Source organism: Scyliorhinus canicula, chromosome 14 (assembly GCF_902713615.1).
Source record: "Scyliorhinus canicula chromosome 14, sScyCan1.1, whole genome shotgun sequence".
In the NCBI taxonomy this organism is placed as follows: domain Eukaryota; kingdom Metazoa; phylum Chordata; class Chondrichthyes; order Carcharhiniformes; family Scyliorhinidae; genus Scyliorhinus; species Scyliorhinus canicula.
The window spans coordinates 2806853-2832480 of NC_052159.1; the positions used below are offsets into that span (position 1 = coordinate 2806853).

A 25628-nucleotide genomic window follows, 5' to 3' on the forward strand; every position below is an offset into this window, starting at 1 on the left:
TTTTGTGAATCGGTGGCCAGACCTTGGAGTTTGTGGAAAAGTCTTTAAAACGGAGGAAAGCCCAAAAGTGAAACTTTGATACCTTGATGGAAGCAGCAGAGGGGGGAGAGCAACATTTTAAAATGTGACTTTTGCAAGTGGAATTTGAAATCACTCACGTGTAAGCCGGAGTTCAGTGAGAGAAGGTAAATCACGGTGTACAAATCATCGGGAGATTGTGAGGAGAAACCCACACACATTCTGTAGTAATCCACAGGAGGCAGGAGTTCCGTCACCACACCAATATTTATTTACAATAACGATATTACAGGAACAGCTCCAAACAGTGCTGCTAGCAGTCCAGTCAACTTTAGACTGGCTCACAAAGCCTACACAGGTGATTATATGGGCCCCCTCAATGAGCTAACATTGAGGGAGCTCATACTCCAATTGGCCAACCAATAAAGCCAATTGGAGTTCATTACACATTCCCTTGGGGTTAGAGAGGAGTGTGTCATCCTGTCTGCTTAATAGGAACTTTGTGTATTAATGAGACCTCTGTAGCTTAAAATGTACTTTGTAATCTGTGTTCATCTTAAAATCTGTGTATATTTGTTCTGCTAAGAGGGGTGTAAATGCGTATTATATAATAATCCAATGTTTCATGTTTAATGAATGTTTTTTCTTGTTGTTAAAACTAATTAGCGGTCCTGTGATTCTGTTTTTCCACATTTTACATTAAAAAGTAAATGTTACAGAGCCAGGGTTCCATTCTGGGATGTTTCCCTCCAGTTATAACATTAACTGGCAATGTAACACCCTCAGTCGAGCACGAACATGACAGTGTCTGGCGTGAGTCTCAAATCAATGGCATTTTGACTTATTGAGCACTCTAATGGGATGTGAGCGGTGAATGATCAGAGGCTATAATATCAGATTTTTGGTGTGGGTTTTGTAGACATTTCAATTCAGAGCAATTGTGTGTTTGTACATAATCCAAACTGCTCCCCAGTGTAACACCAGTGCCAGGAGCAATGATGTCATGTTGCAAGGCCTGTGTGCTGCAGCTTGGATCCCTCTCTCTGCTAATCACCTTCCCAGTCTGTGCAGGTCACACTCTCCCTTCAATGACAGCCAGCTGGGAGGGGCAAGGCAGCATCCTCTCTGAAATATTGATTGCACCTGCTACAATATTCATGAGCAGGTTGGGCTCAACAGGAAATGCCTTCAATGCTGCCAAGTACAGACAGGCGAAGAAGCTGCTGGCTGTACGCAGGAAGGGATCGGACAAAAGGGGAAGTTGGTTGTTCCAGGTGAGGGCTGCCTTGCTTCAGAATGGAACACACTGTCCTCTGGGAACATTCGAGATACCTCCCCAGTTAAAATCTGCCTGCTGTTTGAATGTTATTTATAGCTGACTATTTTCAGTTGATGACACTTGCCCAGCTGTGTGTTCACTATATTCACAGTCGATGTTTACAGAAGTGTGTGGGACTTTAAACAGAGGTTGTCAGTGGGTGAGTTGACTTTGCTGCTGAAAGCTGTGAGCACCCGGCCTTGTCAGTCTTCACTCCGTCTGTCCCTTGTTGTCAGGGTGTTGTGAGGGAGTTTTGTCTGCACCATACTCCAAATCATCTGTGCCTCAGTCAAAGCCACTCTCATCTCCAAGGTCAGCAGGTTGGTGGGTTTGAGCTGCTCCCTGGGACATGTCTGCCCCACCCCCATTCACTGAGTGGGGTGTCCGCTGTCAGGGGAACTATCGCCCAAATCATAGCACAGCATCGCTTAATGAAAAGCCACCATTCACCTTGCCTCCTGCCCTGGGGTCCTCCTGCCCCGGGGTCCCGCTGCCCCGGGGTCCCGCTGCCCCGGGGTCCTCCTGCCCCGGGGTCCTCCTGCCCCGGGGTCCCGCTGCCCCGGGGTCCCCCTCCCCGGGGTCCTCCTGCCCCGGGGTCCCGCTGCCCCGGGGTCCTCCTGCCCCGGGGTCCCCCTGCCCCGGGGTCCCGCTGCCCTGGGGTCCTCCTGCCCCGGGGTCCTCCTGCCCCGGGGGTCCCCCTGCCCCGGGGGTCCCCCTGCCCCGGGGGTCCTCCTGCCCCGGGGTCCCACTGCCCCGGGGTCCCCCTGCCCCGGGGTCCTCCTGCCCCGGGGTCCCACTGCCCTGGGATCCTCCTGCCCCGGGGTCCTCCTGCCCCGGGGTCCTCCTGCCCCGGGGTCCCGCTGCCCCGGGGTCCTCCTGCCCCGGGGTCCTGCTGCTCCCGGGGTCCTCCTGCCCCGGGGTCCTCCTGCCCCGGGGTCCTCCTGCCCCGGGGTCCCCCTGCCCCGGGGTCCTCCTGCCCCGGGGTCCTGCTGCTCCCGGGGTCCTCCTGCCCCGGGGTCCCGCTGCCCCCGGGGTCCTCCTGCCCCGGGGTCCCCCTGCCCCGGGGTCCTCCTGCCCCGGGGTCCTCCTGCCCTGGGGTCCCGCTGCTCCCGGGGTCCTCCTGCCCCGGGGTCCTCCTGCCCCGGGGTCCCGCTGCTCCCGGGGTCCTCCTGCCCCGGGGTCCCGCTGCCCCGGGGTCCCGCTGCTCCCGGGGTCCTCCTGCCCCGGGGTCCTCCTGCCCCAGGGTCCCCCTGCCCCGGGGTCCTCCTGCCCCGGGGTCCTCCTGCCCCGGGGTCCTGCTGCTCCCGGGGTCCTCATGCCCCGGGGTCCTCCTGCCCCGGGGTCCTCCTGCCCCGGGGTCCCGCTGCCCCGGGGTCCTCCTGCCCCGGGGTCCCCCTGCCCCGGGGTCCCGCTGCTCCCGGGGTCCTCCTGCCCCGGGGTCCTCCTGCCCCGGGGTCCCCCTGCCCCGGGGTCCTCCTGCCCCGGGGTCCTCCTGCCCCCGGGGGTCCTGCTGCTCCCGGGGGTCCTGCTGCTCCCGGGGTCCTCATGCCCCGGGGTCCTGCTGCTCCCGGGGTCCTGCTGTTCCCGGGGTCCTCCTGCCCCGGGGTCCTCCTGCCCCGGGGCCCCACCCACAACATACACCTGCCCCGGGGCCCCACCCACAGCATACACCTGCCTCGGGGCCCCACCCACAACATACACCTGCCCTGGGGACCCCAGGGGTTGGAGGTGGGGGTAGGGATGGGAATGTTGTGGGGGTGGAGGTGGAGGTTGGGGTGGGGGTGGAAGTGGAGGTGGGGGTGGAGGTGGATGTGGGGGTGGAGGTGGGGGTGGGGTGGGGTGGGGGCGTTGTGGTGGGAGTGGGGGTGGGAGTGGGAACGTTGTGGGGGTGGAGGTTGGGCTGGGGCCGTTGTGGGGGTGGAGGTGGGGGTGGGGGCATTGTGGTGGTGGTGGGGGTGGGGTGGGGTGGGGGCGTTGAGGTGGGAGTGGGAGTGGAGGTGGGGGTGGGGTGGGGGCATTCTGGTGGTGGGGGTGGGGGTGGGGTGGGGTGGGGTGGGGGCGTTGAGGTGGGAGTGGGAGTGGAGGTGGGAGTGGGGTGGGGGCATTCTGGTGGTGGGGGTGGGGGTGGGGTGGGGTGGGGGCGTTGAGGTGGGAGTAGGAGTGGAGGTGGGAGTGGGGTGGGGGCATTCTGGTGGTGGGGGTGGGGGTGGGGGTGGGGTGGGGTGGGGTGGGGGCGTTGAGGTGGGGGTGGGAGTGGAGGTGGGAGTGGTGGTGGGGGTGGGGTTGGGGGTGGAGGTGGGTGTGGGGGTGGGGTGGGGACATTGTGGTGGTGGGGGTGGGGTGGGGTGGGGGCGTTGAGGTGGGGGTGGGAGTGGAGGTGGGAGTGGTGGTGGGGGTGGGGGTGGAAGTGGGTGTGGGGGTGGGGTGGGGGCATTGTGGTGGTGGGGGTGGGGGTGGGGGTGGGAGTGGGGGCGTTGTGGTGGAGGTGGGGTGGGAGTGATGGTGGGGGTGGGAGTGGAGGTGGGGGTGGAGGTGGGGTGGGAGTGGTGGTGGGGGTGGGGTGGGGGCGTTGTGGTGGGAGTGGTGGTGGGAGTGGTGGTGGGGGCATTGTGGTGGGAGTGGGGGTGGGGGTGGGGGTGGGGGTGGGGGTGGTGGTGGGAGTGGTGGTGGGAGTGGTGGTGGGGGTGGGGGTGGGGGTGGGGGTGGTGTTGGGAGTGGTGGTGAGAGTGGTGGTGGGGGTGGGGTGGGGGCGTTGTGGTGGGAGTGGTGGTAGGAGTGGTGGTGGGAGTGGTGGTGGGAGTGGTGGTGGGAGTGGTGGTGGGGGTGGGGGTGGGGGTGGGGGTGGTGGTGGGAGTGGTGGTGGGAGTGGTGGTGGGGGTGGGGGTGGGGGCGTTGTGGGGGTGGGGGTGATGGTGGGGTGGGAGTGGTGGTGGGAGTGGTGGTGGGAGTGGTGGTGGGGGTGGGGGTGGGGGTGGGGGTGGTGTTGGGAGTGGTGGTGAGAGTGGTGGTGGGGGTGGGGGTGGGGGAGTTGTGGTGGGAGTGGTGGTGGGAGTGGTGGTGGGAGTGGTGGTGGGGGTGGGGGTGGTGGTGGGAGTGGTGGTGGGGGTGGGGGTGGTGGTGGGGGTGGTGGTGGGGGTGGGGGTGTTCTCCCCGATACCCTGGCCCAATATTTGCCCATCAACTACCATCACTAAGCCAGGTGCGATAATCAGGTTGCTGTTTTTGGGATCTTGCTCTGCACAATATCCTGTAGATCCTTCATTACACCAATGACTACATTTTAAAAATGATTCAGTTGGTTCCAAACTGCAATGGTTTAGCTGAGGTTGTTGAAGGTCTGGAGATATGGAAATCCTTTCCACGTTCTCCTTCTCCCAGCATCAACAACATTTCAAATATTAAAATAGAGGCTATTTCAAGCTTGTTATTGAAATAGTAAACTCTGCGGGGAATCTTGTGGACTGAAGTCAGAGTGTGACATCGGTATTGCAGTTATGTGGATGGGTGGGTGCGGGAATTCCTATCATGGATTCTGAAAGCGGCCTGCAGAACAATTATAGAGAGCGACCTTACAAATCCAAACTGACCCTTATCAGAATGTTTATCCCCGTTTCAAATTGAAATACAGTACTAGTGGGGCCCGGTCCGTCACTGTATAACACTGGGGTACAGTACTGGTGGGGGCGGGTCTGTCACTGTATAACACTAGGGTACAGCACTGGTGGGGACGTGTCTGTCACTGTATAGCACTGAGGTACAGTACTGGTGGGGACGGGTCTGTCACTGTATAACACTGGGGTACAGTACTGGTGGGGATGGGTCTGTCACTGTATAACACTGGGGTACAGTACTGGTGGGGACGGGTCTGTCACTGTACAACACTGGGGTACAGTACTGGTGGGGACGGGTCTGTCACTGTATAACACTGGGGTACAGTACTGGTGGGGATGGGTCTGTCACTGTATAACACTGGGGTACAGTACTGGCGGGGATGGGTCTGTCACTGTATAACACTGGGGTACAGTACTGGTGGGGACGGGTCTGTGACTGTATAACACTGGGATACAGTTCTGGTGGGGACGGGTCTGTCACTGTATAACACAGGGATACGGTACTGGTGGGGATGGGGTCTGTCACTGTATAACACTGGGGTGCAGTACTGGTGGGGATGGGTCTGTCACTGTATAACACTGGGATACAGTACTGGTGGGGACGGGTCTGTCACTGTATAACACTGGGGTACAGTACTGGTGGGGACGGGTCTGTCACTGTATAACACTGGGATACAGTGCTGGTGGGGACGGGTCTGTGACTGTATAACACTGGGATACAGTACTGGTGGGGACGGGTCTGTGACTGTATAACACTGGGATACAGTACTGGTGGGGACGGGTCTGTCTCTATATCACTCTGTCGTACAGTACTGGTGGGGGCGGGTCTGTCACTGTATAACACTGGGGTACAGTACTGGTGGGGACGGGTCTGTCACTGTATAACACTGGGATACAGTACTGGTGGGGACGGGTCTGTCACTGTATAACACTGGGGTACAGCACTGGTGGGGACGTGTCTGTCACTGTATAGCACTGAGGTACAGTACTTGTGGGGACGGGTCTGTCACTGTATAACACTGGGGTACAGTACTGGTGGGGACGGGTCTGTCACTGTATAACACTGGGGTACAGTACTGGTGGGGACGGGTCTGTCACTGTATAACACTGGGGTACAGTACTGGTGGGGACGGGTCTGTCACTGTATAGCACTGAGGTACAGTACTGGTGGGGACGGGTCTGTCACTGTATAACACTGGGGTACAGTACTGGTGGGGACGGGTCTGTCACTGTATAACACTGGGGTACAGTACTGGTGGGGACGGGTCTGTCACTGTATAACACTGGGGTACAGTACTGGTGGGGACGGGTCTGTCACTGTATAACACTGGGGTACAGTACTGGTGGGGACGGGTCTGTCACTGTATAACACTGGGGTACAGTACTGGTGGGGACGGGTCTGTCACTGTATAACACTGGGGTACAGTACTGGTGGGGACGGGTCTGTCACTGTATAACACTGGGGTACAGTACTGGTGGGGACGGGTCTGTCACTGTATAACACTGGGGTACAGTACTGGTGGGGACGGGTCTGTCACTGTATAACACTGGGATACAGTGCTGGTGGGGACGGGTCTGTGACTGTATAACACTGGGATACAGTACTGGTGGGGACGGGTCTGTGACTGTATAACACTGGGATACAGTACTGGTGGGGACGGGTCTGTCACTGTATAACACTGGGGTACAGTACTGGTGGGGACGGGTCTGTCACTGTATAACACTGAGGTACAGTACTGGTGGGGACGGGTCTGTCACTGTATAACACTGGGGTACAGTACTGGTGGGGACGGGTCTGTCACTGTACAACACTGGGGTACAGTACTGGTGGGGACGGGTCTGTCACTGTATAACACTGGGGTACAGTACTGGTGGGGACGGGTCTGTCACTGTATAACACTGGGGTACAGTACTGGCGGGGATGGGTCTGTCACTGTATAACACTGGGGTACAGTACTGGTGGGGACGGGTCTGTCACTGTATAACACTGGGGTACAGTACTGGTGGGGACGGGTCTGTGACTGTATAACACTGGGATACAGTTCTGGTGGGGACGGGTCTGTCACTGTATAACACAGGGATACGGTACTGGTGGGGATGGGGTCTGTCACTGTATAACACTGGGGTGCAGTACTGGTGGGGATGGGTCTGTCACTGTATAACACTGGGATACAGTACTGGTGGGGACGGGTCTGTCACTGTATAACACTGGGGTACAGTACTGGTGGGGACGGGTCTGTCACTGTATAACACTGGGATACAGTGCTGGTGGGGACGGGTCTGTGACTGTATAACACTGGGGTACAGTACTGATGGGGATGGGTCTGTCACTGTATAACACTGGGATACAGTACTGGTGGGGACGGGTCTGTGACTGTATAACACTGGGATACAGTACTGGTGGGGACGGGTCTGTCACTGTATAACACTGGGGTACAGTACTGGTGGGGACGGGTCTGTCACTGTTTAACACTAGGGTACAGCACTGGTGGGGACGTGTCTGTCACTGTATAACACTGGGGTACAGTACTGGTGGGGACGGGTCTGTCACTGTTTAACACTAGGGTACAGCACTGGTGGGGACGTGTCTGTCACTGTATAACACTGGGGTACAGTACTGGTGGGGACGGGTCTGTCACTGTATAGCACTGAGGTACAGTACTGGTGGGGACGGGTCTGTCACTGTATAACACTGGGGTACAGTACTGGTGGGGACGGGTCTGTCACTGTATAACACTGGGGTACAGTACTGGTGGGGACGGGTCTGTCACTGTATAACACTGGGGTACAGTAATGGTGGGGACGGGTCTGTCACTGTATAGCACTGAGGTACAGTACTGGTGGGGACGGGTCTGTCACTGTATAACACTGGGGTACAGCACTGGTGGGGACGGGTCTGTCACTGTATAACACTGGGGTAAAGTACGGGTGGGGACGGGTCTGTCACTGTATAACACAGGGGTACAGTACTGGTGGGGATGGGTCTGTCACTGTATAACACTGGGGTACATTACTGGTGGGGACGGGTCTGTCACTGTATAACACTGGGGTACAGTACTGGTGGGGACGGGTCTGTCACTGTATAACACTGGGATACATTACTGGTGGGGACGGGTCTGTCACTGTATAACACTGGGGTACAGTACTGGTGGGGATGGGTCTGTCACTGTATAACACTGGGGTACAGTACTGGTGGGGACGGGTCTGTCACTGTATAACACTGGGGTACAGTACTGGTGGGGACGGGTCTGTCACTGTATAACACTGGGGTACAGTACTGGTGGGGATGGGTCTGTCACTGTATAACACTGGGGTACAGTACTGGTGGGGACGGTGTGTCTTGCAAGGCCATGAATTGAGGCCATAAATTAGAGATTGTTCAGTTGTGTAGATGTTTTGATCTTCTCAGGTCTGATTGACGTCTCCCAGATGGAGGAGGTATCTGTGTAACATTATCTCAGTCTGCCTGCTGATTATTTTATCACTGATCCTCACTCTCTCTGGCTGCTCAGCAAACATTTTACCCTTTTGGGAAATGATCGAACTGTTTGTTTATCAGTGTCATGTAGCACTGAACGAATCGATGGTGAGATGGCCAATTGTTTTTTTCATTGATGTGCTTTGATTTCTCAAAGCAGATTACTTTTGGAAATCCCAAACTGCTCGGCAATAGTGCTTCAATTCTCACCTGTGGGCTGTGTCAGTGCAGCTTTCAGTCACAGCTCTGCACCTTGTCACAGGTAAACTGTGCGCTGAATGCTGTGTCTGAGTGAGTTCCATTCTTGTCTGTGAGTCGGAAGAGTGCTGGTTTCTGCCCAGCAAGGGTTGGAGTGTATATTCCATACTGACACTCACAGTGCAGTGACTCAGTGTCAAAGGTGTTTGCCTTGCCAATGGTCCCACATCTGTGAAACAATTAAAAATATCAACTAATAACTTTCCTTCTGTCGAAAAACAACTGTTCACCACTATTCTGTTTCCTGTCACTTGGCCAACTTTGTCTCAATTCTGCTATTGCCCCTTTTGTTCCAGACACAGCAAATTTGATGTGGGGCATTTCAACAATTAGGGGCTGGTTTAGCACACTGGGCTAAATCGCTGGCTTTGAAAGCAGACCAAACAGGCCAGCAGCACGGTTCGATTCCCGTACCAGCCTCCTCGAACAGGCGCCGGAATGTGGCGACTAGGGGCTTTTCACAGTAACTTCATTTGAAGCCGACTCGTGACAATAAGTGATTTTCATTTCATTTTTCAACAAACTGCTTTTGGAAATCCATGTACACCACATCAACCACATTACTCTTATCAACCCCCTCTGTCTCATCAGAAAACTCAATCAAGATAGTTAAACGTCATTGGCCCTGAACAAATCCCTGCTGACTCCCCTTCACTAATCCTCAATTGTCAAACTCTTCCCAACACCAAAGTTCAACTGACTGGTCGGTTTGATTAATTTATTCACGTTATGTGGGCGTTGCTGGCTGGGCCAGCATTTATTGCCCATCCCGAACAACCCTTCAGCTGAGTAGCTAGTGCGGCCGTTTCAGAGGGCATTTATGGATCCGGAGCGCGAGTAGGCCAGATCGGGTAAGATAGCGAATTTACTTCTTGAAGGGGCTTCAGTGAATCACTTTGGGATTTATGACATCATTGGAATTTTAATTCCAAACTTTTATTGAATTCAAATTTCACCATCTGTCCTGGAGGGATTTGAACCTGGGCCCCCAGACTATAGAGGGGGGGGGGGGGGGGGTTGGAGAATTCTGGCCAGTGCCTCTGCAATTTCCACTCTCCCTCCCCTCAGCACTCTCAGATGCAGCTCATCCAGTCCCGGTGATTTATCATCTTTACGTGCAGAGCGTATATCTAAGACCTTCTCTTTATCAATGTCTGGTCCAGTGTTCAAGCCACCTCCTCCTTCACTGGATTCCACAGCCGCTATATTCCAGAACAATAAAGGAGTTCCCCCTGGTTAGTATTTACCCCCCATCACTAAAAACAGATTATTTGATTATGATCACATTATGGGATCTTGCTTTGTGCAAATCAGCCACAGCGTTTCCAAAATTGTCTTAGTGATTGTAATTCGGAAAGATCATTGAAGTGACCTTTTCCCACTTTGCACAGTGGTTAGCACTGCTGCCTCACAGCGCCAGGGTCCCAGTTGCGATTCCTGGCTTGGGTCACTGTCTGTGCGGAGTCTGCATGTTCTCCCCGTGTGTGCGTGGGTTTGGTTTCAGTTATGGTTATGGCAAACTGATGAAGGGATCGAACTAACTCTCTCCCAAAAGATCCAAGTAATCCTCTCCGCAAAGCCACTGTGGGACTGACTCTCTCTCCAGCAATTCCGTGTTGTTGTCGAGAGCTGAAAGCAAGGTTTGATGTGAAACAAAGTGTCTCTCCAGAAAGATATTGGCCTGAATGTAAACGTCGAGCTGGAGGCCTGTTTGATGGGAAATAGGAGGCGGGATTATCCGCTGGCCGGATGCTCCGTTTTGCTGCTGCTTGGAGATATACCGACGGCGTGGGGCTGCTGTACAATGGGAAACCCCATTGACCGGCTGGCGTAACGGAGCATCCCACCGACGTGGTGAGGCAGAAGTGTGGCGGGTAGGGGCGGAACATCCCGTCCATGATGTCTCTTCAGAAAGCCTTAGCCTGTGAACACTGAACCCCCACTGGCAGAGATCCTGGGTGAATCACTCTGCAATGAAGACCATCACCAGCTGTAAACCAGAGACTTTCATCAGCAAGTTTGCTGTGAAGAAACTGTGTTGAAGAACCACCATCGGAAGCAAAGATTCTTATCTTTTGATTTTTCATCCTCATTATTTTCACCACTTTACCCCACTGTGTTTGTCTGTCCTCTGTGTGTGTGTGTGTGTGTGTGTGTGTGTGGGTAGAGATTGGGACAGTTCAAGGGGGTAGTAGGTATTAATTAGCATGGAGTTAATCAGTTGTATGCAGTAACTGTAAACAGTAATTGTGTTTAAACCTACAACCTGGTAACTGTAATTATTGGCCAGCCACGTGCCAAAGATGTTGGGTATTTTTCTGAGAATTATTGATGAGTTCACTTGTGTTGGGACTCGGGGCCCAGTGGGGCTGGAATTGACCGTGCGGCTGGCCCAGGGTGTCGTAACACTGACAGATGGGGGAGGCCTAGACTTGATGTGAATAGTGGAATAACGAAGAGGAATAGGAAGATTTTGGGTCCTCTGAAGACAAGTTAGGCAGATTATCACACCTGCTGTGGAGCAGTGTGTTTAATTTAGTCCATTAAGCCATCTCCCATGTGGTGTTAGTTTGTAATCAATGTTTGAAGCTGGCTAGGTGCTGGTTTGACAGGAGCAGGGCCACAGGGAGACTATGCAACCTCCTCCTCCACCTCTGAACCACTCTGATGCGCTTGCTTCATGCGGATGTTCAATAACCTGGGAGAAGGGAATTTAATTGGCACCTTAGAATGTATTCAACTCCTCCACACAGAGCTTCTCATTGCTCTTTGTGGCATCTTACTGTGCACAAAATGGCTGCTGTGTTTACCTTTGTAGCTTGACATATAACGCGTTATTTTGAAATCGAGTAGTTTTGAATATTTTTGAGAGATGTGACCAGGTGCTGCAGGACCCAGCATGATGGAAGTGTACCATCTGCCCACCATCTGCCTAATCAGAATTGTGGCTTTGTTCCTTGATGAATGCCACTTCCAGTTTTCTTCCAGCTGTTGGCCACTGATCGCCCACAGTTGGCCACAGCTACGCAAGCTGTGGTCAGCATCTTTGGATGGGGGATACTGGAGGGTGTAACCTTCCACACCCCTCCTACACCCCAACAGATCATTTTGAAATGGTCATACTGTTGTGAGGCGAGAAGTGGGCGAACGTGTGGCTGCCTCAGTTCCATACTGAAACTATATGTCACCATGTGATCTCTCTCAACCCCCATTAATTCCAGATATGTTATGGAGTTTAACTCTCCATCCACCACCACCCTCTATGTGATAGCCAGTTACTTATCCAATTGACCAAATTTCCCTCTATCCCACACCTCCTTACTTTCTTCATAAGCCGACCATGGGGAACCTTATCAAACGCCTTACTAAAATCCATGTATACAACATCAACTGCTCTACCTTCATAAGAACATAAGAGCTAGGAGCAGGAGTCGGCCATCTAGCCCCTCGAGCCGGCTCCGCCATTCAATTAGATCATGGCTGATCTTTTGTGGACTCAGCTCCACTTTCCGGCCCGAACACCATAACCCTTAATCCCTTTATTCTTCAAAAAAACTTATCTATCTTTACCTTAAAAACATTTAATGAAGGAGCCTCAACTGCTTCACTGGGCAAGGAATTCCATAGATTCACAACCCTTTGGGTGAAGAAGTTCCTCCTAAACTCAGTCCTAAATCTACTTCCCCTTATTTTGAGGCTATGTCCCCTAGTTCTGCTTTCCCCCGCCAGTGGAAACAACCTGCCCGCATCTATCCTATCTATTACCTTCATAATTTTATATGTTTCTATAAGATCCCCCCGCATCCTTCTAAATTCCAACGAGTACAGTCCCAGTCTACTCAACCTCTCCTCGTAATCCAACCCCTTCAGCTCTGGGATTAACCTAGTGAATCTCCTCTGCACACCCTCCAGTGCCAGTACGTCCTTTCTCAAGTAAGGAGACCAAAACTGAACACAATACTGCAGGTGTGGTCTCACTAACACCTTATATACAATTGCAACATAACCTCCCTAGTCTTAAACTCCATCCCTCTAGCAATGAAGGACAAAATTCCATTTGCCTTCTTAATCACCTGTTGCACCTGTAAACCAACTTTTTGCTACTCATGCACTAGCACACCCAGGTCTCTCTGCACAGCGGCATGCTTTAATATTTTACCATTTAAATAATAATCCCTTTTGCTGTTATTCCTACCAAAATGGATAACCTCACATTTCTCAACATTGTAGCAAAACAATGTGGGATTAAAATTCACCCATCCTCTCCTCTCCCGGAACTGCTGTCCTCATAAATAACATTCCACATCCTTGACTGTGAACCAACAGAGGCGGTGGTTCATCATTACTGAAATTAATCAAATTCCACTCATGTTGTGTGGGATAATAGGATTGTTACTGGAACTTGCGAAATTCCTTCAGTTCCTCCATAAAACGCCATGGCAACACCTTTGAGCATCATGTCTGTTGATGTAATTATTTATTCCAATGTCTCCCTATCCCTCTCATCCCCGAAATCCATTCCCACTTGGATATTTATGGGAAGGAGGTGGCACTGTGGTAGTGCTGCTAGTAATCCGGAGACCCCGGATAATGATCTGGGAACCCGGGCTCAAATCCCACCACGGCAGGTAGTGGAAGTTAAACTCCATAACATATCTGGAATTAAACATCTAGTGATGACCATTGTGGATTGTCGGAAAAACCCATCTCATTCACTAATGTCCTTCAGGGAAGGAAATCTGGTCGACTCTTAGCTGCCTCACGGGCAATTAGGGTTGGGCAATAAATGCTGGCCAAGCCTGTCACACCCACACCCATGAACAAATAAAGAAAAAAATGCACATTGTTACAGAATAATACAGCATCGACTCTGCGGCCGCTGGAAATTCTTTCTCCTAAGTTATTCTATCAAAACCCATTTATCTTAAACACCGCTATTAAATCTCCCCTTAACCATCTCTGCTGTCAGGAGAACAATCTCGCTTCTCCAGTCTCTCCACATGAATTAAAGTTCTTCATCCCTGGTACTGTTCTAATAAACCTCCTGCACACACGCTCCGAGGCCCTGACATTCCCGTACCAGCCTCCCCGAACAGGCGCCGGAATGTGGCGACTAGGGGCTTTTCACAGCAACTTCGTTGAAGCCTACTCGTGACAATAAGCGATTTTCATTTCATTTCATCCTTCCTGATGCATTGTGCATGACATTAGACAGAATTTCCCAGTCGTTTTTCAACCAAATGAGTTGGATTGGATTTGTTTATTGCCACGTGTACCAAGGTGCAAATGTATTGTTCTCCGTGCAGCTCAGACAGATCATTCTGTACATGAAAAGAAAGTATACATGGCACACATACAATACACAATGTAAATACATAGACATAGACTTCAGGAGAGATACAGAGTGTTGTTCTGCTCAGTAGGGAAGATGTGTGAAGAGATCAGTCCAGTCCATAAGAGGGTCATTCAGGAGTCTGGGGAAGAAGCTGTTTTTGAGTCTGTTCGTGCGTGTTCTCAGACTTCTGTATCTCCTGCCCGATGGAAGAAGTTGGAAGAGTGAGTAAGCCGGGTGGGAGGGATCCTTGATTATGCTGCCTGCTTTCCCCCGGCAGCGGGAGGTGTAGATGGAGTCAATGGATGGGAGGTAGGTTTGTGTGATGGGCTGGGCGGTATTCACGACTCTCTGAAGTTCCTTGCGGTCCTGGGCCGAGCAGTTGCCATACCCAGGCTGTGATGCAGCCCGATAGGATGCTTTCTATGGTGCACCTGTAAAAATTAGCAAGAGTCAAGGAGGACAGGGCAGCACGGTGGCCTAGTGGTTAGCACAACCGCCTCACGGCGCTGAGGTCCCAGGTTCGATCCCGGCTCTGGGTCACTGTCCGTGTGGAGTTTGCACATTCTCCCCGTGTCTGCGTGGGTTTCGCCCACACAACCCAAAAATGTGCAGAGTAGGTGGATTGGCCACGCTAAATTGCCCCTTAATTGGAAAAAATAATTGGGTAATCTAAATTTATTTTTTAAAAAAAGAAAGAAAAAAAAAGGAGGACATACCAAATTTCCTTCGTTTCCTGAGGAAGTATAGGTTCTGTTCTGCTTTCATGGTCGTAGCGTCGGTGTGGGTGGACCAGGACAGATTGTTGGTGATATTTATACCTAGTCAGTGTCAGTGGAGTGGTGCTAAGGACAGTGTTTGGATAAGGGACACAGAATAAGTTCCAGAATCTCTGCACCTTGACAGCAGCTTGACGGAGAAACTGTGAGAGTCATTGCACACACCATCCCTGAGTGCGTCCAATTGCACTGATAGATACATTCCTGTGTAACCCAGCTCCTGGGTAGGGCTCTGATAGGGTAGAAGATACTTCCATTTGTGGGGAGACCAGAGGTCATCAACATAAAATAGTCACAAATACACCCAGTGGGGAATTCAGGAGAAACGCTTCCCAGGGAATGGTGAGAAGGTGGAGTCTAAGTGCATTGGTAAGAGTCAATGAGGACTCTCTCCTCTCCCCTCCTGCCGCATTGACCATTTGGGCTGAATGGTCTGATTCAGTGATTTAAATTCAAGAAATCCAGTCTTCATGGTTTAATCCTTTGGTGAGTTTGGGCTTCCAAGATCATTTATCTTCTTCGGAGAGGTGTCCAGATCGAAGTACAAGACTCCAGCTGAGGTCTGAACAAGGCGATGTGCATCTGAGCAGGATAAGGGAATGCGGAACAGAGTGGGAAAAGTGTGTCCTGAGACGATGGGCCGAATTCCAGCTGTTACCAGAGGAAATACCAATGACAGCACATACCTCGGAGTTTAATTTAAGCTTTGCGCAAGTCGAGGTGACACACCCAGTGGGAATTTGGAACTTGGTAATTTGGTGCAGTGAGGTAGTGAGGAAAGGGAGAGAACCAGGGAGCATCTGAGATCCTGGGTGAGTTCTCCCAGTGAGCCAGAGAAGACACATCCAGACTGAGGCACAACCAAGAGTGAGTTTGGGAATTTGAAGCTATGTGGGAATTCGAAGCTGGGTGGGGAGGAGGTGCTTTTTAACCCTGGTAAGTGACTGGTAAGTAGTTTTTCTTTTCATTGTCTAATTTATTTATTTTTTCTATCGTTTTTTTGAATTGTAGATGTATAAGTTAACCTAAGGTTTAAGAGATGGCAGGAGATCCCAGACCCGTGCCATGCTCCTTGTGTGCGATGTGGGAGCTCAGGGACACGTCCACTGTCCCTGGCTCCTTCATGTGCAAGAAGTGTGTTCAGTTGCAGCTCCTGTTAGACCGCTTGACGGCTCTGGAGCTGCGGATGGACTCACTTTGGAGCATCCGCGATGCTGAGGAGGTCGTGGATAGCACGTTTAGCGAGTTGGTCACACCGCAGGTGAAGGTTACTGAGGGAGATAGAAAATGGGTGACCAAAAGACAGAGCAAGAGTAGGAAGGCAGTGCAGGTGTCCCCTGCGGTCATCTCCCTGCAAAACAGATATACCTGCTTTGGATACTGTTGAGGAAGATGGCTCACCAGGGGAAGGCAGCAGCAGCCAGGTTCATGGCACCGTGGCTGGCTCTGCTGCGCAGTAGGGCAGGAAGAAGTATGGCAGGGCTATCGTGATAGGGGACTCGATCGTCAGGGGAATAGACAGGTGGTTCTGCGGATGCAATCGAGACTCCAGGATGGTATGTTGCCTCCCTGGTGCAAGGGTCAAGAATGTCTCGGAGCGGCTGCAGGACATCCTGGGGGGGGGGGGGGGGGGGAGGTTGAACAGCCAGCTGTCGTGGTGCACATAGGCACTAACGATATATGTAAAAAACGGGACGAGGTCCTACAAGCTGAATTCAGGGAGTTAGGAGTTAACCTAAAAGGTAGGACCTCAAAGGTAGTAATCTCAGGATTGCTACCTGTGCCACGGGCTAGTCAGAGTAGGAATGTCAGGATAGATAGGATGAATGCGTGGCTCGAGAGATGGTGCAAGAGGGAGGGATTCAAATTCCTGGGGCATTGGAACCGGTTCTGGGGGAGGTGGGACCAGTACAAACCGGATGGTCTGCACCTGGGCAGGACTGGAACCAATGTCCGAGGGGGGGTGTTTGCTAGAGCTGTTGGGGAGGGTTTAAACTAATGTGGCAGGGGATGGGAACCGTGCAGGAAGTTGGAAGGTAGTAAAACAGGGACAGAAGCAAAAGGCAGTAAGGGGAGAAAGTGTAAGGCAGAGAAGCCATAGTCAAAAATCAAAAAGGGCGACAGTACAAGGTATAGTGACTGAGGGGAGCTCAGTGAATAGGCCCAGTAATACTAAAGGAATAAAACGGGAAGTAAAAACATTAATGGTAAGTGACGCGGCAGGTTGTTACATGAAGATATGGGTTCAATGACAAGAAAAATTGAGAAAAGTTAAGAGGAAATGTAACTTAGGAGAGGTTACTGACTGAGGTGTTAAGATTCAAAACAGAGGTAAAAAAGCCAACATAAATGTACTTTACCTGAATGCTCGTAGTATTCGGAATAAGGTAAATGAGTTGATGGCGCAAATCATCGTGAATGACTCTGATTTAGTGGCCATTACTGAAACATGGTTAAAGGATGATCACAACTGGGAGTTAAATATCCGAGGGTATCAAACTATTCAGAAGGACAGAGTGGATGGTAAATGAGGTGGTGTAGCTCTGTTATTTAAGGATGACATCCGGGCAATAGTAAGGGATGATATCGGTGCTATGGAGGATAAGGTTGAATCCATTTGGGTGGAAATCAGGAATAGTAAGGCGAAAAAGTCACTGATAGGAGTAGTCTATAGGCCACCAAATAGTAACGTTATGGTGGGGCAGGCAATAAACAAAGAAATAACGGATGCATGTAGAAATGGTACAGCAGTTATCATGGGGGATTTTAATCTACATGTCGATTGGTTTAACCAGGTCGGTCAAGGCAGCCTTGAGGAGGAGTTTATAGAATGTATCCATGATAGTTTCCGAGAACAGTATGTAATGGAACCTACGAGGGAACAAGCAGTCATAGATCTTGTCCTGAGACAGGATTGATTAATGATCTCATAGTTAGGGATCCTCTCGGAAGGAGCGATCACAATATGGTGGAATTTAAAATACAGATGGAAGGTGAGAAGGTAAAATCAATTACTCATGTTTTGTGCTTAAACAAAGGAGATTACAGTGGGTTTCCTCCGGGTGCTCCGGTTTCCTCCCACAGTCCAAAGATGTGCAAGTTAGGTGGATTGGACATGATAAATTGCCCTTAGTGTCCAAAATTGCCCTTAGTGTTGGTGGGGTTACTGGGTTATGGGGATAGGGTGGAGGTGTTAACCTTGGGTAGGGTGCTCTTTCCAGGAGCCGGTGCAGACTCGATGGGCCAAATGGCCTCCCTCTGCACTGTAAATTCTATGATATTGGATGAGAGAAGAACTAGCTAAGGTAGACTGGGAGCTAAGACTTTATGGTGTAACAGTTGAGGAACAGTGGAGAACCTTCTAAGCGATTTTTCACAGTGTTCAGCAAAGGTTTATACCAACAAAAAGGAAGGATGGTAGAAAGAGGGAAAATCGACCGTGGATATCTAAGGAAATAAGGGAGAGTATCAAATTGAAGGAAAAAGCATACAAAGTGGCAAAGATTGGTGGGAGTCTAGAGGACTGGGAAATCTTTACAGGGCAACAGAAAGCTACTAAAAAAGCTATAAAGAAGAGTAAAATAGATTTTGAGAGTAAACTTGCTCAGAATATAGAAACAGATAGTAAAAGTTTGGTTTTAATAATGGGAGATGAGGAAATGGCTGAGGAACTGAACAGGTTTTTTGGGTCGGTCTTCACAGTGGAAGACACAAATAACATGCCAGCGACTGATAGAAATGAGGCTATGACAGGTGAGGACCTTGAGAGGATTGTTATCACTAAGGAGGTAGTGATGGGCAAGCTAATGGGGCTAAAGGTGGACAAGTCTCCTGGCCCAGATGGAATGCATCGCAGAGTGCTAAAAGAGATGGCTAGGGAAATTGCAAATGCACTAGTGATAATTTACTAAAATTCACTAGACTCTGGGGTGATCCCGGCAGATTGGAAATTAGCAAACTGACACCACTGTTTAAAAAAGGAGGTAGGCAGAGAGTGGGTAATTATAGGCCAGTGAGCTTAACTTCGGTAGTAGGAAAGATGCTGGAATCTATCATCAAGGAAGAAATAGCGAGGCATCTGGATAGAAATTGTCCCATTGGGCAGACACAGCATGGGTTCATAAAGGGCAGGTCATGCCTAACTAATTTAGTGGAATTTTTTGAGGACATTATCAGTGCGGTAGATAACGGGGAGCCGATGGATATGGTATATCTGGATTTCCAGAAAGCCTTTGACAAGGTGCCACACAAAAGGTTGCTGCATAAGATAAAGATGCATGGCATTAAGGGTAAAGTAGTAGCATGGATAGAGGATTGGTTAATTAATAGAAAGCAAAGAGTTGGGATTAATGGGTGTTTCTCTGGTTGGCAATCAGTAGCTAGTGGTGTCCCTCAGGGATCAGTGTTGGGCCCACAATTGTTCACAATTTACATTCATGATTTGGAGTTGGGGACCAAGGGCAATGTGTCCAAGTTTGCAGACGACACTAAGATGAGTGGTAAAGCGAAAGTGCAGAGGATACTGGAAGTCTGCAGAGGGATCTGGATAGGTTAAGTGACTGGGCTAGGGTCTGGCAGATGGAATACAATGTTGACAAATGTGAGGTTATCCATTTTGGTAGGAATAACAGCAAACAGGATTATTATTTAAATGATAAAATATTAAAACATGCTGCTGTGCAGAGATACCTGGGTGTGCTAGAGCATGAGTCGCAAAAAGTTGGTTTACAGGTGCAACAGGTGATTAAGAAGGCAAATGGAATTTTGTCCTTCATTGCTAGAGGGATGGAGTTTAAGACTAGGGAGGTTATGTTGCAATTGTATAAGGTGTTAGTGAGGCCACACCTGGAGTATTGTGTTCAGTTTTGGTCTCCTTACTTGCGAAAGGACGTACTGGCACTGGAGGGTGTGCAGAGGAGATTCACTAGGTTAATCCCAGAGCTGAAGGGGTTGGATTACGAGGAGAGGTTGAGTAGACTGGGACTGTACTCGTTGGAATTTAGAAGGATGAGGGGGGATCTTATAGAAACATATAAAATTATGAAGGGAATAGATAGGATAGATGTGGGCAGGTTGTTTCCACTGGCGGATGAAAGCAGAACTAGGGGGCATAGCCTCAAAATAAGGGAAGAAGATTTAGGACTGAGTTTAGGAGGAACTTCTTCACCCAAAGGGTTGTGAATCTATGGAATTCCTTGCCCAGTGAAGCAGTTGGGGCCCCTTCATGAAATGTTTTTAAGGTAAAGATAGATAGTTTTTTGAAGAATAAAGGGATTAAGGGTTATGGTGTTCGGGCCGGAAAGTGGAGCTGAGTCCACAAAAGATGAGCTATGATCTCATTGAATGGCGGAGCAGGCTCGAGGGGCCAGATGGCCGACTCCTGCTCCTAGTTCTTATGTTCTTATTATTGGCTGTTCCCGTGACTGGTTAACAGGGAGGGGGCTTACAGTGTGCTGAGCTCGGAGCCTCTGCTGCCATTTCCCCTCCATATCTATGATGCTGATTTTGTTGGGGAGGATGAGAGCAGTTGGCTCTGAACTGTGTTTCGGAGGTTATATGTAATGGATCAGGTTGCATGCACTGACTGCTCATTAGACAGAGAAAATTATGAGGTAAACTGGATTAAAGCTGAAATCATGTGACCTTATCAATGCTGTTCCAAATTTCCTCTCACTGATTTCTCCTGCCTTCATTTCTTCTGCCACCATTCTGGTTACCCTTCACAGCCACAGTACTCTGCCGGCACACTTCAATTCCTCTCCCCTCCTGCTGGAGGTCTGGGCCCTCACTCCCGTTCCCTCCTGCTGCAGTTCATAGAATTTACAGCGCAGAATGAGGCCATTTGGCCCATCGTTTCTGTACCGGCCCTTGGAAAGAGCATCCTATCCAAGCCAACACCTCCACCCTATCCCCGTAACCCAGTTACCCCACCTAGCCTTTTTGGGCACTAAGGGGCAATTTATCATGGCCAATCCACCTAACCTTCACATCTATCGACTGTGGGCGGAAACCGGAGCACCCGGAGGAAACCCACACAGACACGGGGAGAACGTGCAGTTTCCGGACAGACAGTGACCCAAGCCGGGAATCGAACCTGGCAATGCTAACCACTGTGCTATCGTGCCCGCCGGGTTCTGGGTCCACACACTCCCGTTCCCTCCTGCTGGAGTTCTGGGTCCACTTTCCAGCTCGCCAGTTGTATGTCGTGTTTACCTCACAGGTTCCACAAAGTCAGATTGTTTGGTTGCAGATTGAGAGCCAGAGCCATCCTAGGCATTGTGTGTTTCAGCAGCACCAGCTCCAATTAGAGCTTGGAGGCCGAGCCGTCTTTCTACCATTCAGCAGCCAGCATCCTCTTTGGTGTGTCAGCAATTTGCATGTTCATTCCTCTAAAGAAACGTTCCTCGGATGGTGGCATTCCTTATCCTGCCTAATGTTTGGATAGACAACAACAACCTGCATTTTATACAAACCTTTAGCATAGTAACACATCATAATGCCCTTCACAGGAGAATGCCAGACAAAGGAGGTAGAACACGTGGTGAAAGAGGAGGTTTGAAGGAGTGACTTAAAAGAGGAGAGAGGTTTAGGAAGAGGAATTTCAGTGCTGAGGGCCCAGATAGCTGAAAATGAGGATGTACAACAGATCATGGGAATGTCACTTTAAGAAATGTTTGTCTGCTCAAGTGGCTGCAGTGATGTCAGGGTGTGGGTGGAGCTGAGCTCTGGCTCTGCTTTTTAGTTTCGCTTTGAGGAAAAGCTTGGGTATTTTGTTTCAGTGTTGAAGCTGCAGCCAGCCAAAGGTGTAATTTTGATCTCTCTGCCATCTAAAGACTATCTCTGGATCATCTGGTGAATTCAGAGTGATAACTGCTCTCAGTGGGGAATTTAAACCTGATGTGCTTCTGTAAAAAGGGTTTTTTGTCTTATGGATGTTAAAAGGAAGGTTTAAGGATTACTTAGTGTTGTATTCTTTGGGGGGTGTATTTAAATTAATGGTTGCTAAGATATTCACTGTATATTTAAAAAAAGATTAACTGAGTTCATAGAATAAACATTGTTTTGCTTTTAAAAATACTTTTCCATTTCTGTACCATACCTGTAGAGTGGGCCGTGTGCTCCCCATAACCACAATCTAGTAAAAGTTGTGGGTCCGATGAACTCCAGGGTTCTCTAAACCCTGGCCCATAACAAACAGGCTGAATTGTAGGAAAAGCCTTGGTGAGTTTTGGGCTGGAAGAGGTGACAGAGATTGGGAAGAAGGAAAGGCCACGGAGAGCCAACGCGGCCACAATATCATGGCCAAAGTCATCAGAAAACAGTGAATGAAAGAAAATGCCTGTGATTGGGAAATTCGAATCGTTCAACCAGGGGCCAAAGACAGGAGACAATATAGCACACAGCTTCGGTATTTACAGCCAGCGTAATCACAGGGGAAGATAAACAAAAGGCTATGTTGGTCTGCAAGTATAGCATGTCATTAAAAAGGCATTTGGAATGTTCGTGTTTATTGCAAAAGGACTGGAACATAAAAGTAGACATGTTGGCCGGGATTCTCCGAGCCCGCGCCAGCTCGGAGAATCGGAGTTGATGCCGAGACAGTCCGCGACGCCGGTCCGACTCCGGGACGCGATTCTCTAGCGACTGGAGAATCGCCGCCAGCCACGGGCGGTCACCGCGGTTCCAGTCGGGGGCCGTTGAAAGAGGCCCCCGCGCCAATTCTCCGCAGTCAACCGGCCGGGTCCCCGCCAGCGTGGTTCCCGTATGGTTCCACCCGGTGGGAGCTCAGACACATGGCTGTGGTGGCGGTCCTGGTGGAGGGGCGGGGGGCTCAGACTCCGGGGCACCTCCATGATGGCCAGGCCTGCGATTGGGGGCCACCGAAGATTGAATGGCGGAGGCGACTCGATGGGCCGAATGGCCTAATTCCGCTCCTATGTCTTCTGGAACCACCAGGACAGGAATGGGATCAGGCCGGGAAATCCCTGTCAACTGGAAGGTGTGAGAGGAAGATGCTCTGGTCAATGTGTTAACAGCTGCTGGGAGGATAAAAATGAAAATCACACCGGATATTAGTTGTGACTACGACAAGGGCTGTTTCTGCCCTGTAGCAAGAGTTTCTTTTCTTATTAAAGAGATTTTAAAATAATTTGTGGGACAAATGGGACAGATTTGGGAGGTGACAGTGCGTTCAGGTATAAACATCGCCTGGATTTTCCACAGCAATATTGTTACAAGTTGTGTTTATAAATGCCTTTCAGGACCTCGGGATATCCCAAAGTGTTTTCCAAGCTCTAAAATATTTAAACTCTGTGCTCACTGTTGGAATGTGGTCACTGCAGATGTATTTGCAAAGGTGGCTGTGACACTGCAAGTTGAATTCGATAAAGCAGCACATGTGAATCAGCAGATAGGTAACAATCAACAAGGTTTATTAGCAATACAAGCCATGCTGTACCTGTCCTGGGGACAGTGTAGAGGGAGCTTTACTCTGTATCTAACCCCGTGCTGTACCTGTCCTGGGAGTGTTTGATGGGGACAGTGTAGAGGGAGCTTTACTCTGTATCTAACCCTGTGCTGTACCTGTCCTGGGAGTGTTTGATGGGGACAGTATAGAGGGAGCTTCACTCTGTATCTAACCCCGTGCTGTACCTGTCCTGGGAGTGTTTGATGGGGACAGTGTAGAGGGAGCTTTACTCTGTATCTAACCCCGTGCTGTACCTGTCCTGGGAGTGTTTGATGGGGACAGTGTAGAGGGAGCTTTACTCTGTATCTAACCCCGTGCTGTACCTGTCCTGGGAGTGTTTGATGGGGACAGTGTAGAGGGAGCTTTACTCTGTATCTAACCCCGTGCTGTACCTGTCCTGGGAGGGTTTGATGCTGGCACTTAAGCCCTTTAATCAAAAGCGTTCCCTCCCTTACCTCAGTGAGCAATGTCTTGTGACTGGAGGGAGTGGACTTTCACTCTGATTGTGTGCTATCTGATGAAGGAAGTTATATAAATTACTGATGTTTTGCTGGGTAATTGAACCGTTGAGGAATATATGGAGCTTCCTGATTAACTGCTGCAAGTTGGAACGAATCTGCTGAGGTACCTTGTTACTGGGCCTATTTTCAAGGTGAGCCTGGTTTCTGTTCTGTGCAGATTTCCGTGTCACAGCAGGCACAGGGTTTAGTGATGTACTGGGCTGGAATGCAGATGTGTGAATCAGCAGGAGGCAGATTGTTCCTTCAGCTGGAGACAGGAATCTGTTTCACTGAAACCCTCAGCATTTTCTCCTCTTTCTACAGCTACATTCGTTTGGCATTCATCGTCGGGGGTGGGTTGGGGATGGGGTGAGGTGGGGTGGGGGTGGAGTGGGGTTGAGGGTGAGGGTGGGGGTGTGGGGTGGGGGGGTGTGTGGGGGGGTTGGTTGGGGTTGGGTGGTGGGTGGGGTGTGTGGGGTGGGGTGGGGGGTGGGTGGGTTGGGGTGGGGTGGGGTGGGGGTGGGGGGTGGGGTGTGGGGGTGTGGGGGTGTGGGGGTGTGGGGGTGGGGTGTGGGGGGTGGGGGTGGGGTGTGGGGGTGTGGGGGTGTGGGGGTGTGGGGGTGGGGGTGTGTGGGGGTGGGGTGGGGGTGGGGGTGTGGGGTGGGGTGGGGTGGGGGTGTGGGGTGGGGGTGTGGGGGTGGGGTGGTGGGGGGTGGGGTTGGGGGTTGGGGGGTGGGGGTGTCGGGGGGGGGTGGGGGTGTGGGGGGGGTGTGGGGTGGGGTGTGGGGGGGGTGGGGGTGTGTGTGGGGGTGGGGGGGGGTGTGGGGGGTGGGGTGGGGTGTGGGGGGTGTGGGGGGGTGGGGGTGTGGGGGTGTGGGGTGGGGTGTGGGGGGGTGGGGATGTGGGGGGGTGGGGTGGGTGTGTGGGGGGGGGGGTGGGGGTGGGGGGGGGGTGGGGTGGGGGTTGTGGGGGTGTGGGGTGTGGGGGGTGGGGGTGTGGGGGGTGGGGGTGGTGGGGGGGTGGGTGGGGGTGTGGGGGGGTGGGGTGGGGGGTGGGGGGGGGGGGGGTGTGGGGGGGGGTGGGTGGGTGGGTGTGGGGGGGTGTGGGGCGGGGGGGGGGGGGGTGGGGTGGGGGGTGGGGGGTGGGGGTGTGGGGGGGGTGGGGTGGTGGGGGGGGGGGGGGGTGGGGGGGGGGGGAGGGGGTGGGGGGTGGGGGTGGGGGGTGGGGGGGGGTGGGGTGGGGGTGTGGGGGGGGGGTGTGGTGGGGTGTGCGGGTGGTCCCTGGGGGTGGTCCCACAGCAGGCACAGGGTTTAGTGATGTACTGGGCTGGAATGCAGATGTGTGAATCAGCAGGAGGCAGATTGTTCCTTCAGCTGGAGACAGGAATCTGTTTCACTGAAACCTCAGCATTTTCCTCTTTCTACAGCTACATTCTTTTGGCATTTCATCGTCGGGGGTGGGTTGGGGTGGGGTGAGGTGGGTGGGGTGGCGTGGGGTGGAGGGAGGGGTGAGGGGTTCGTGCGGGTGGGGGGGGTGTGTGGGTGGGGGGTGGGGTGGGGTGGGGGGGTGGGGGGGTGGGGTGGGGGGTGGGGTGGGTGGGGGGGGGGGTGGGGGGGGGGGTGGTGGGGGTGGGGGGGGTGTGGGGTGTGGTTGGGTGGGGGGGTGGGGTGGGGGTTGTGGGGGGTGGGGTGGTGGGGGGTGTGGGGGTGGGGGGGTGGGGTGGGGGTGTGGGTGGGGTGTGGGGGTGGTGGGGGGTGGGGTGGGGTGTGGGGGTGGGGTGGGGGTTGGTTGTGGGGTTGGGGGTGGGGGGTGGTGTGGGGTGTGGGGGGGTGGGGTGGGGGTGTGGGGGGGTGGGGTGGGGGGTGGG

General features: G+C 52.0%; 1 protein-coding gene across 1 annotated transcript in view; it reads left to right on the forward strand.

Annotated features, from left to right (window-relative positions):
- The first annotated feature begins 1256 nt into the window (after positions 1–1256).
- LOC119977775 (FTS and Hook-interacting protein homolog) overlaps positions 1257–25628 on the forward strand; it is a 74287-nt gene continuing 49915 nt past the window's right edge. The window contains exon 1 of the mRNA XM_038818983.1: positions 1257–1292. The gene's annotated coding sequence lies outside the window, so the exon portion shown is untranslated. The remainder of the gene's footprint in view (positions 1293–25628) is intronic.